The following is a 13,066-nucleotide window of genomic DNA, read 5'->3' as shown; positions in this document are numbered from 1 at the left end:
ACATTTGACCAAGTGTGGCATCAAGGAGCAAAACTGGAGTCAGTGGGAGTCAGGGGGATAACTCTCCACTGGTTGAAGTCATACCTGGTACAAAGAAAGGTGATTGTGATTGTTGGAGGTCAATCATTTAAAGTGCTGGACATTACTACGGAGGTGGTGGTGTACTGGTAATGTCACTGGAATTGAAAACTGGGCTTAGTGATGGTGAACCTGAAACTATCATTGGTTGTTGTAAGAACCCATCTTTCTTTTAGAGAAGGACATCTGCCATTTTTACCTGGTCTGGCCCAGATGTGATTCCAGATCCACTATGAGCAATTCAAGCGCAATTAGAGATGGGCAATAAATGGAATGCCTCCAACTTATTTATAAACATTTGTGCTTTTGGTTAGCAAATTCTAGTGAAATTTAACCTTTTGAAAAGTTTGGTGGATTTTGAGCAAGCTGTGATGATGGGATTTCCCCTCCCACAATTAGTGATTATCAAGTACATGAACAAGTTTAGACCTGTCCAGTTCAAAATTCTCTTCAGCTCTGTAATTGAAGGTAGTTAATGATGGCAGTCAATCTCTCCTTAGCTCCACACCCAGCTTCACTGATCCTGCAAACCACATGGACACTGCTTCATCTGGCAAACCAGGAGCATGTGCATTCCTTAGGACAATTACATGCTATTAACACAATGGCAGCAAGCACTTAAGCATCTTTCACAACCATGACATATCCCAAATTCCTAACGGCCAGTCAAATAATATTGAAATATGGGAGTGTGTTGCTGGAAAAGCACAGCAGGTCAGGCAGCAACACACTCTCAACTCTGATCTCCCGCATCTGCAGACCTCACTGTCTCCTAATATTGAAATGTGGCCATTGTTCTAATATAAGAAACAGAACAATGAATTTGTGCACAGCAAATTCCTACAAGCAGTCATATGATAAAAATCAAGTTGAGTTGCTTTGGGTGTAGGTGACAGGAGAAATATGACTGAGACTCATGAAAAACTCCCTTGCTCCTCTTCGCATTAGTGCCATGTGATTGTTTTTTTTTAACTGAAGAAGCCAGTACAATTTGAAAGGCAGCATCTCCAATGGGGCTACCTCAGCTAGCACACAGATGTAGCAGGCAATCAGGAAGGCCGATGGAACTTATTTCAAAGGAGTTGGAGTGTAAGAGTAGAGAAGTATTATTACAATGGTGCAACAAGCTCTTGAGACCACATCTGGAGTACTGTGAGCAATTTTGGTTCCCTTATTTGAGAACAAATATTATTCCTTTGGAGGCAGTTGACTAAGATGATCCCCGGGATGGAAGGATTATCTGGGGATTAAAGGTTAAACAGATTGAGACTCTACTCATGGAGTTTAGAAGAATGAGAGGGATCTCTCTGAAACATGTAGGTTTCTTAAGGGGTTTGACAGGGTAAATACGGAGAGGATGCTTCCCCTCATGGGAGAGTCTAGGACCAAAGGGCGTAGTCTCAGAATAAAGGGGTGCCAAAATGAGCAGAAATTTCTTCCCAGAGGGTGATAGCTCTTTGGAATTCTTTTGCCACATAGAGCTGTGGGAGCAGAGACTTGTAGATTCTTCAGGCTAAAAACAATTCTTAATTGGGAATCAAGGTTTATGGGGTTATGGGGAAAGGAAAGGAAAATGTACGTGAGCAGTATTGGATCAGCCTTGATGCTATTGAATGGTGGAGCAGGCTTGAGGGGCCGAATTGCCTACTCTAGTTCCTAGTTCTTCTGGTTTTATAGTATGTGCCCTCTAACTGTGCAGCAGTTCTTCAGTACTGTCCCTCTGTCAGTGCAGCACCCCCTCAGTACAAATCCACCAATAGTGCAGCATTCCCTTGGAAATAGCCACTGACATATTGGAAATCCATCTGTACTGGTGCTTTATAGTGTTGGTCTGAAATGTGTATTGAGAATGGTTCTTGAACACGCAACTTCCTTTCTTTTGGGGTAAATGTGCTTTTCGCTGAGCTAACCTGATCCAAATCTGTTGTTCATTTTCCACTGCCACAATCTACATTTCTCTAACAGCAAGAAAAGTCAATGCCTGCTCAAGTCTATAACCAGACTGTAAAGGTGAATCTAGTGACGCTGTAGTGTCTGATAGACTGGCTGCTTCGAGCTCAGAACAAACCCTTCATTGGCCCTGCACTGATCAATGCTGCTACTTTCAGAATAAACACTCACTATTACTAACCGCCACATCAGCACTATTTACATATTTTCTTTGTCAAAGAGCTGTGTCAAGTAATTCTGGCTACAGATTCTCGTTCAAGGAGGATAGTCCCTAAACCACAGTTGAGTGTGAGCACAGCTGCCACCCTGACCAGGTTTCATAGCTGTACTATGCCAGGATCTGCACATCTGTCCTATGCTGGAATAAAAACAGAAATGCTGCAAATACTCAGTAATTCAGTCATCATTTGTAGAGAGAGAAACAAAGTTTGTAAGAATCTCTAATATTAACTCTGATTGTCTCTCCATAGTCACTGCCAGTTTCCCCAGCATGTTTTGTTTTATTTCAGATTTCGAGCAGTAATTTGCTTTCTACTGCTGTAACACACTGCACCCTCCTGCTGTCTCAGTTATGTCAGGGCATCCTGGCCAGACGAAGCAACACTGGCTTAGGTGTACCCTAATCACCCCTTGTACCAGGTTGCATCGGCACTTGTATTCTGATAATCTGGGCCTTTGTTCCTCTAGGAAAGAGGCCCATTTCAACTTTGTTTGTACAGTTTGCACAACTGGTTCCAAGGAGTAATTGAACTATGTGTCGGTAGATGATTGGCCAACTTTGAGTCCATTAAACCCACAAATTTGTGTAAGTAAAAAGGTTTTGTTTCTAATCAGAAATGATCTATTAGAAATAATCTAGCAGTCAGAATCAAGAAGCCAATTCTGTGTTTATGATATTAGTCATAATGAAAACTCTGATTCCTCCTCATCGGTAAAGAATTATAACAATAAAACAGACACTTCTTTTATATTTAGTTTTCTGGGAATTTTACCAGAGTTTTGAGACTGTTCTGTATTTCTGCTGATTATCAAGCAAACCACAAAACCAGTGTCCTAACCCATCAAGGGTTTGTGAAAACTCCAGAACCTTCAGTGGAGCATTGAAATAAACGATTATCCAGAAGATGGATAGTTCTGGCTGGGCCAGTAATTACTGTGAGTCCAAAGGTGATCTTGAGAAGGAGGTAGTGAGCTGCCCTATTGAATCACTGCAGTCTGTGTGGTGTAGGTGGACCCCCAGTGCTGTTAAGAAGTGAGTTCTGGGATTTTGCCCCAGCGAGGGAAGGGGAGGGGAGCTTGTAGTTGGTGTTGTTCCCTGTGTCTGCTGCCATTGTCCTTCTAGATGGAAGAGCTTGTTGGTTTTGAAGATGCTGTCGAATGAGCCATGGTGAATTCCTTCGGTGCATCTTGTAGATGGTATACATTGCTGCTACCGTGCATTGGTATTTCAGAGACGGAATGTTTAAGGTGCTGCTTTGGTTACCAGTCAAGTGGGCCACTTTGTATGAGATTGTGTCAAATTTTCTGAGTTCTGTTGGAGCTGCACCCATCCAGGCATGTGGGTATTATTCCATCACATTCCTGAGTTGCACCTTGTAGATGTTGGATTAGCTTTGGGAGTCAGGAGGTGAATTATTTGCTGCAGGATTCCTATTTTAAAAAGATTCATAAATTCCTGCCCTTGTATGGATGGTCTGTTCAGTTTCTGGTCAATGGTAACCCCCAAGATATTGCTGTTGACAATTCTGAGATGGTAATGCCATTGAATGTATAATGATCATAGTGAAAATGCAATATCAATATTCTACTTTCTGAGAATGTAATGGATTAACAATGGTTTTCAAAAGCTCTCTGCTCACCTAAAATGGCTGTGCGATCACCTGACAAGCCTCAGCAATTCTCATCTAGTATGCAAAACCAATTGCTTCAGAATTATAATTTTAATCAGGAGACGCTGAAACTCCATTGTTAAACACTAGAGCATAAATTTTGGTCAGATAGAGTGCAGCCATGTACTCTTCTGCTCAGAGTTTTATTCCAACTCTCCCACGTGGCCAACTCACCCCTATCCCCAGTGATTACTTGTTCGCCATATCCCACTGTCATGACTCACTGGGTAATGCACAGAAAATCAAACCCCACAATGCCCAGGGTCACCACAAATGTGAAAACATTTATTCAAAGTATCCAAGGTCCCCTCTTTAGGTAAAGGATGAACTCAGGTTTAAAGAAAACACTCATCAGGATTTTGTACTGACCAAGAAAATAACTTTATTACAAACAACTTCTCTTTAACCAATAGCATGAGGATAGGTGAATTGCTAACATATATCTGTACAGCTTAAACTCTATCTGTTCTTAAATTCTTCCCCTTTCCCACCTCCCATACAGACAGACTCACAAAAACAAACAAGACACAGGGTAGAAGAAAAAAAAAATCAGGGAAACCTATTTTGAGGAGTTGGTGAGTCATTTTGCTTCCTTTTAGTTTTTTGCTGTTAATACAAGCCTATTTGAACACTGAATGCTTTCTTTAATTCACTGTTTGAGAATATGCTTTTCATTCTCTTTGAAGAAATTTGGTTCTTCTTTCAGTGGGGGACTTTTACAGAGAGGTGAGTAGAAGCTATCCGTTACTGGTGATTTTCTGGTATGTCTAAACATGAAAGAGATTGTTTGATGCTTTCTTTTTGAGGGTAGGTGTGTTCTGCATTGGCTCCACATGAGGCATGGTCCCCTGGCCAGGAGCCAAGCTAAAGGTTGTCAAGCAATTGTACCTCAGTTTAAAACATCGGCTCTGTGGTGTCTGCTTTTGCTCTCGCCATTCCAGGAAAATGCAATATTGTAAACCACTCTTGAAGCTCTGCAGTAAACAAGATTTTAAAAAAACAGAAAAAGTGTCTCTTTTTACAGTCTCCTTGGTTTAAGACATTTTCAGAGTGTAGCAATGTTTTCTTTAAGCCAAGCAGCCACTGGGAGGTTCCATGGACACCTGCCACACGCACACATCAGGGGACCATGCAATTGGAGATCCGTGTAGCAGGAAAACGTAGTTGCAGATTGATATCCTGAAAATGCCCCTATTAATCCAACTCAGACCCCTGAATTCATTAAGAGAACCCGTTCCATGCTAATACACTATCCTGAATACATGGGTTCTTGTCTTATGTGCTGTATACAAAGAACAAAGAAAATTTACAACCCAGGAACAGGCCCTTTGGCCCTCCAAACCTGAGCCGATCCAAATCCACTGTCTAAACCTATCACCCAATTCCGAAGCATCTGTATCCCTCTTCTCCCCACCTACCCATGCATCTGTCCAGACGCATCTTAAATGAATCAACCGTGCCTGCCGCTACTACCTCTGCTGGCAACGAGTTCCAGGCACCTACCACCCTCTGTGTAAAGTACTTTCTGCATGTATCCCCCTTAAACTTTCCACCTCTCATCTTGAACGCATGATGTCTCATTACTGAATCCTTCACCCTGGGAAAAAGCTTATCTCTATCTACCCCGTCTATACTCTTCATGATTTTGTAGACCTCAATCAGGTCCCCCCCTCAACCTTTTTTCTAATGAAAACAATCCTAATCTACTCAACCTCTCTTCATAGCTAGCACCTTCCATATATCCTCGTAAACCTTCTCTGCACCCTCTCCAAAGTGTCCACATCCTTTTGGTAATGTGGCAACCAGAACTATACACAGTATTCCAAATGCAGCCGAACCAATGTCTTGTACAATTTTAATATGATCTGTCAGCTCTTATACTCAATACCCGTCCGATGAAGGCAAGCATACCATATGCCTTCTTGACCACACTATCCACCTGAGCAGTCCCTTCAGGGTACAATGAACTTGAACTCCCAGATCTCTCTGTTCATCAACTTTTCCCAAGGCTCTTCTGTTTACAGTATAGTTCACTCTAGAATTAGACTTTTCAAAATGCATCACCTCACATTTGCCTGGATTGAACTCCATCTGCCACTTCTCCGCCCAACTCTCCAGTGTATCTATATTCTCCTGTATTCTCTGACAGTCCGCTATGCTTTCTGCTTCTCCACCAATCTTCATGTCATCTGCAAACTTACTGATCAGACCAACAATGCTCTCTTCCAGACCATGTATGTATGTCACAAACAACAGTGGTCCCAGCACTGATCGCTGTGGAACACCACTGGTCACCTTTCTCCATTTCGATAAAGTCCCTTCAAGTATTACTCTCTGTCTTCTGTTGCACAACCAATTCTTTATCTACCTAGCTAGAACTCCCTGCACACCATGTGACTTCACTTTCTCTATTAGTTTACCATGGGAAACGTTATCAAATACCTTACTAAAGTCCATGTATATGACAACCGCAGCCCTTCCTTCATCTATCAACTTGGTCACTTCCTCAAAGAGCTCTATTAAGTTGGTAAGGCACGATCTCCCCCACACAAAATCATGTTGCCTATTACTGATAAGCCCATTCTATTCCAAATATAAATAGATTTCATCCCTCAGTTCCTTCTCTAGTAACTTTCTCACCACTGATGTAGGATATATAGACAAAGTCTTTTCCCTGGGATGGGGGAGTCCAGAACTAGAGAGCATAGGTTTAGGGTGAGAGGGGAAAGATATAAAAGAGACCTAAGAGGCAACTTTTTCACACACTGGGTGGTACATGTATGGAATGAGCTACCAGAAGGAGTGGTGGAGGCTGGTACAATTGCAACATTTAAAAGGCATTGGATGGGTATATGAATAGGAAGAGTTTGGAGGCATTTGGGCCGGGTGCTGGCAGGTGGGACTAGATTGGGTTGGAATATCTGGTTGACATGGATGGATTGGACTGAAGGCTCTGTTTCCATGCTATACATCTCTATGATTCTATGACTGTGTACACTTCCCTTTTCCTTTTAGCTAGTCACACGATTTCTCCTGTCATCCACAGTTCATGAATCTTGCCTTTCCTATCCCTTGTTTTCAAAGGGACATGCCTATCCTGCACTATCTTCAACCTATCTTTGAAAGCCTCCCACATATCAAATATGGACTTCCCTTCAAATAGCTGCTCCCAATCCACATTTCCCAGCTCCTGCTGAATTTTGATATAATTGATCTTGGCCCAGTTTAGTACTCTTCCCTTAGGACCACTCTCATCTTTGTCTATGAATATTTTAAAACTTACAGAATTGTTGTCACTATTCCCAAAGAAATCCCCCGCTACAACTTCCAACACCTGGCCTGTCTCATTCCCCAACACCAGGTCCAATATGGCTCCTTCCCATGTCGAACTATTGACATACTGCTGTAGAAAACTTTCCTGGATGCTCCTTACAAATTCTGCCCCATCCAGATCTCTGACACTAAGTGTGTCTCAGTCAGTGTTGAGAAAATTAAAATCTCTGATCACCACCACCATTTTGCCTTTACATCTTTCCATAATCTGTTTACTTATTTGTTCTACTACCCACACTCGCTGTTGGGACATCATCCCTCAAGCCACCTGTTCATCCTGCCTATTCTTTCATTTCTACCCTGGCTAGCCCATGGCACTGGTAGCAATCCTGAGGTCACTACCTTTTGAGGTCCTCCTCTTTAACTTCTCTCCTAGCTCCCTGAATTCTTCTTTCAGGACCGCATCTCGTTTTTTACTTTATTCATTGGTGCCTATATGTACCAAGACAACTGGCTGTTCACCCTCCCCTTTCAGAATGCTCTGCAGCCGATCGGTGACATCCCTGACCCGAGCACCTGGGGGGCAACATACCATCTGGGAGTCTTGTTTTTGGCCACAGAATCGCCTACCTACTCCCTTTACAATAGAATCCCCTATGACTATGACCCTACGAGTCTTTTTCCCGCCCTTCTGAACAGCAGTGCCCACCAAGGTGCCATGATCCTGGCAATTGTTGCCCTCCCCTAGTGAGTCATCTCCCCAACAGTATCCAAAATGGTATACCTGTTTTGGATGGAGATGACCGCAAGGGACACCTGCCCTGCCTTCCTACTCTTTCTCTGCCTTTTGGTCACCCATTCACTGTCTCCCTCAGTAATTATAATCTGCGGTGTGACCAGTTCACTAAACATGCTATCCACAACCTCCTCAGCATTGCGGATGCTCCACAGTGAGTCCATCTGCAGCTCCGGAGCCGTCATGCGGTCAAACAACAGCTGCAACTGGACACACTTTTTGCAAGTGTAAGAGTCAGGGACGTCAGCCACTTCCCTGAGCTCCCATGTCAGGCAAGAGGCACATGCCATGATTCTGAGGTCCCCTCCCATTGTAAGCCTTAGCTTTGTATCAACTGACTAAAACCAAACAATCCACTTAAATATATTAAAGAAACAAATACCCTTACCTTACAGAGTCCTGTTTTTCTAGTTAGTGGAGAGGGGGAGTTGGAGGGAGTACTACAGATGTAGTCTCTCGGGTTTAGCTGCTGCCCAAATTTATCCTGAGTCCTTACCTTCCTGGCAATCCTCCTTGTCGCCAGCGTCACCTCCGCTCTATCTCCTGTTGCTCCTGGACAGGAAAAAGGCCACGGGCTTCAAAGGTAAGCACTTATACTGTTCTCTTACCTTCCCAGCAACCTCCTTGTCTCCAATGTCATCTCTGCTCTGTCTCCCACTGTTCCTAGACAGGAAAAATGTATCTTAACGAACGCTTTTTAGAAATCCAAACATATTACGTCTATAATTCCCCTTTATCTATCCTATTTAATACATCCTCAGAGAGCTGTAATATATTTGTCAGGCTTAATTTCCACTTGAAGCCACAATGACTCTGCTTGATTACCTGATGTATTTCTAAATGTTCTGTTATTACATCCTTTGTAATAGACTCTAACATCTTCCCAATTACAAATGTGGCATCGGTCTCACTTGCCACTTTACAACCCAAGCTTGAATAATGTCTGGGTATTGATGCAGGCGCAAATTGTATCAGAAGAGTTGTGAGTGGAGTGACTTGTTAGACCCACTTCAAAGAGCAGATCACAGTCAATACTAAGTGCAGATTTGGAGTCACTAACTGACCTGGGTTATGTGCAAAATTGATTGTCTACTTTCTCTTCGTGATGATGAACCACCTTCTTGAGCTGATGCTGTTGTAGTGAAGTTACTTCCACATTGGTATTACATCAGTTTTAACGTCTGGAGGTATCTATGTATTTTCCTGGTCTTCATAACTTCCTTCAGTGTTACAGTCCTCTGAAATCTCTGCCCTGCTCTAATTCCACACATTGCTGATGTTAATAGAATCATCATTATCTGCTTGAACTCTAAACTCTGGAATTCCCTTCCTAAACTTGCTCTCTCTGACATTGTGTCCTCCTTTAACCTGCCCACTATTGAAGTATGTTCTGTACTAGCCTGTTATGAGCAGCGGGAGCAACATTCATTTGGATTAACCATCTAATTATTGGGACAGCAATTTAAAATGACTCACTCTGCTCTATCCTTAATGCATGTTTTTTTTATCTCAACTGGTGTTGGCTATCTTATTTCATGAACACAATTTCATTAATTAGCAGTTTTCATGGTACTTGGTCAAACAATTCACCAAAAATTTAGGGACAATGTTGACTACATTCCCTTCACCAAATAGGAAGCCTCCTGCTAAATGCTACTCAACTCTCTCTCAGCTGATGAATCAATACACCGCCATGCTGAATACCACTTCAAGGAAACATTGAGAATGGCAAGGACACAGAATATACTCTGGCTCCAGAATGCCAATGTCTATGACCAAGAGTGGCTCAGTAACATTGCTACTGACTGAGCTAGCTGAGACCTAAAAGTCATAATTAATCAACTTGGCCTAAGACAGGTGGTAAGGGAACATATGAGGGTAAAACATGTTTGACATCATCTTCACAGATGCATCTGTCCATGACAGTATTAGTAAGGGTGACCTCTGCACATTTCTTGTTGAGATGAAGTCCAATCTTCACATTTATTATAACTTCCCTTGTATTTTATAGTTCAACAACTGGGCTGGATGTGAATGATGTTGAAATGATCCAGCAACTGAGATGCTGTGGGGCATCTTCAAGAGCAGAATTTCATTAAACAACATGTTCCTACTGTGCCATTTACATCAAACATGAAGATTAGCCTGGTTCATTAAGGAGTGCAAGAGTTAGCGGGTTTTAGCGAAACATCTGAAAATGTACCTTCCAGTTCAGCGAGCAAACTTGCATCCTGAGTGCAGGAGTGCATTCCAGGAGCAGCACGAGGCAGACCTAAAGATGTGCTGGCAATATGGTGAAGCTACAAAACACAGGACTGTTTGTGCCCCCAGTAATTTCTCGAAGTTTCATTAAAAGTTTTAGAGCAGTAATGACATTTATTTTCAATCAAGTGACATTTCCTTATCTCAAACTGATCCTCTTGGCTTCTTCTGTTTCACATTTCCTCCCACTTATCAGTTTCTGTGTCAATTTCACACAAAGTGATGACTTTCAAGTGTTAGTTCACTGACTGCTCAATAACCTCTCAAGCTGTATATTGGACAGTACTTTGGGAGAAAGCAACTTTTCCAATGGAGCAATTATCAGCCCTTTAATTACTGAATGACCAATGATGAATTTCCAACAAAGAAGTATCCTTTTGGTTCAGTATCCAGGCCTGGGTCTGAGGCCACTTTGTCCTGATTGTATTGTGAGGCTATTCTCCCAGATCATGATGGTATACACTAGACCCTGACACACTGATTCCTTCAGCCTGAAATCCTCCCTACACTCTGACGCCCCCCCCCAAATCTCTCTGACCTTCTCACCCTGACCTTCACACTTTGACACCCTTTTGTTCTGACTCCCTCATCCTGACTTCTCCCACACTCTGACACCACACCCCCCTCATTCTGATCCACCTCTGTCTCTGATCACCTCAACTTGACATCCCTGGGTCATTGTGTCTAAGGCAACTGACAATGTGCTTGAGCAGGTCCATATGTTTGTGTCATGGGGCAAACTCAAAACAGAGCAGATTAAGACTGAAGAGTTGGGGAATTCCAACAGATAGTTCACAGAATGATCAAATAATGCAGCAAAGATCAGTGTTTTTGACCAATCATGCCTATACTGACCATCTGAGAATACAGTCCATGCTGATACAACATGATAGTTCCATTTCCACGTGATCCCATGTTATAAGAAAATTGTGTAATAGCAGCACCATTTAAACCAATGGGACTAGAATCACATTGTAGCCAATACAGGTAAGGAAAGGTCATGTTCTACAAATAATAGTCTCAATTCTTCAATCGTGTTATAGCCAAGTCACGTGGAAGAAAGGTGTGTTATAGCAGAACCGACTGTATGTGATGCTTTTGGACCATCCCTTTGCTCCTTCACCATCAGTCTATAAATTTCTTCATTATCCAATTTACCTTTATTTTTGCTCAATTATTAGAATAAAATTGATGTGAAATGGTTTGAACCAATGATGTGTGTCCTGGGGAAAAAAAGGATTCCTGCTGTAAACAGATATTGGTGGTGGTGAGGGTTTTGCAGTGCAGGGGTTCTCTCTATCTCTAGCCCAGAAGATGAATTTCAAGTCTCACCTGACCCAGAGGTGTCATAACATGTTCAAACAGGTTGACTGAAGCAACACTGGAGATGGTGTGTTTATGAAACTCTAGAGACAGAGCCTAACAAACTGTAAAAGAATATGAGTGTTTACCTATGTTTTGTCAGTGTGCTATACGGTACCATGTTGTCTGTCTCGTGGTGTGCTGATATTTATAGAGCAAGAGTGTTGTTTTGCAAGCATTAATTGGATCATCTTTTGTTGTTGCAAAGTTGGTGTGGGTGGCGTAAATGTCTAGTCATTTGTTTTTCTGTATTGGATTGGGCTAGTTGTCTCCACACTAACCCTCGTTGTGTTCTGCTTGGTGAAGTAACGGTCTGTTATCACTGGACTGTTAATCCAGTGACTGAGGTAATGTTCTAGGAATCGGGTTCGAATCCCACCACAGATGGTGAAGTTTAAATTCAATAAAAATCTAGAATTAAGAGTCTAATGATGACCACGAGTCCATTGTCGATTGTTGGAAAAACCCATCTGGTTCGCTAATGTTCTTTAGGGAAGGAAACTGCCATCCTTGCCAGTTGGGCCTACATGTGATTCCAGACACACAGCAATGTAGTTCACTTCTAACTGCCTTCTGATAGTTGGGGATGGGCAATAAATACTGACCTAGCCGTGAATGAAAAGAAAACTCCTTAGTTCACCCCTCTTACCATTCACAGTCACTCGCATGCACGCTCTCACTTTGTATGCATGCTCACTGTCTCTTACTCATGAGGTCTGTCTCGTCCGTATTTTCTCTCCAATGCACTGACTCACGTCTTTTTCTCATATGCACTCACTCTCAGATGCCACTCACTTGCTCACACGCATGTTCTCTCTCATTCATACCAAGTCTCCCAGCCCCTCTCTTGCACATACGCACCCACTCTCACATGGAATCCACCATCACATGAGCACCAACTCTCTCACACACACCCCTTCTCACATGTGCACCCACACTCACATGCCCAACCTCTCACAAGCACACATATATTCTTGCACATCCACACACACTCTCTTGCATACCCACTCTCTCTCATACAGACTTGCTCTCACACGTGCATACAAACACTCTTGCATGCGCATATTTGCTCTCTCGCACCCATCCATTCTATTGCATGTGCACAACCACTTTTTCATGTGCACCCACCCTCTTGCTTCTCACACACCCACCACCCATCCACATACACATACACACGCACGCACGCACACACGCATACACAAACACACACATTTTCTGTCACATGAACTGTGATAATGGGTGGGTGATTTATTTACAACAATAGGACGATTCTTTCAGAATTTGTATTGTTAACTAGTGTAATGTAAGTGTTGGTCTATTTATGTGAAGAGTTTAAAACTTAACTGGGTCAGTCTTTCTGGAACCATGATTTTATACCAATAGGTGTCACAGAGTAGATGATTGAAAGCCTCCTATACTGTTAATGGAGGTTTGTTTATATTGTGAGGTGTTAAAA

The 13,066-nt window shown here is 42.5% G+C and overlaps 1 protein-coding gene across 8 annotated transcripts in view; it reads left to right on the top strand.

The window, feature by feature from the left end:
- Window positions 1-13,066, top strand: part of lpp (LIM domain containing preferred translocation partner in lipoma) — a 389,509-nt gene that overhangs the window by 87,914 nt on the left and 288,529 nt on the right. For 4 of the 8 annotated variants that reach the window (XM_072572192.1, XM_072572194.1, XM_072572196.1 and 1 more), the window contains one exon: window positions 4,420-4,492. The exons of 3 other annotated variants lie outside the window; for them this stretch is intronic. The gene's annotated coding sequence lies outside the window, so the exon portion shown is untranslated. Of the gene's footprint in view, window positions 1-4,419; window positions 4,493-4,603; window positions 4,644-13,066 lie in introns of all 8 variants that reach the window. One more of the 8 variants, XM_072572195.1, reaches the window with a different exon arrangement.

Source organism: Chiloscyllium punctatum, chromosome 6 (genome assembly GCF_047496795.1).
Source record: "Chiloscyllium punctatum isolate Juve2018m chromosome 6, sChiPun1.3, whole genome shotgun sequence".
NCBI lineage: Eukaryota > Metazoa > Chordata > Chondrichthyes > Orectolobiformes > Hemiscylliidae > Chiloscyllium > Chiloscyllium punctatum.
This window is presented reverse-complemented; position numbering and strand designations above follow the sequence as displayed.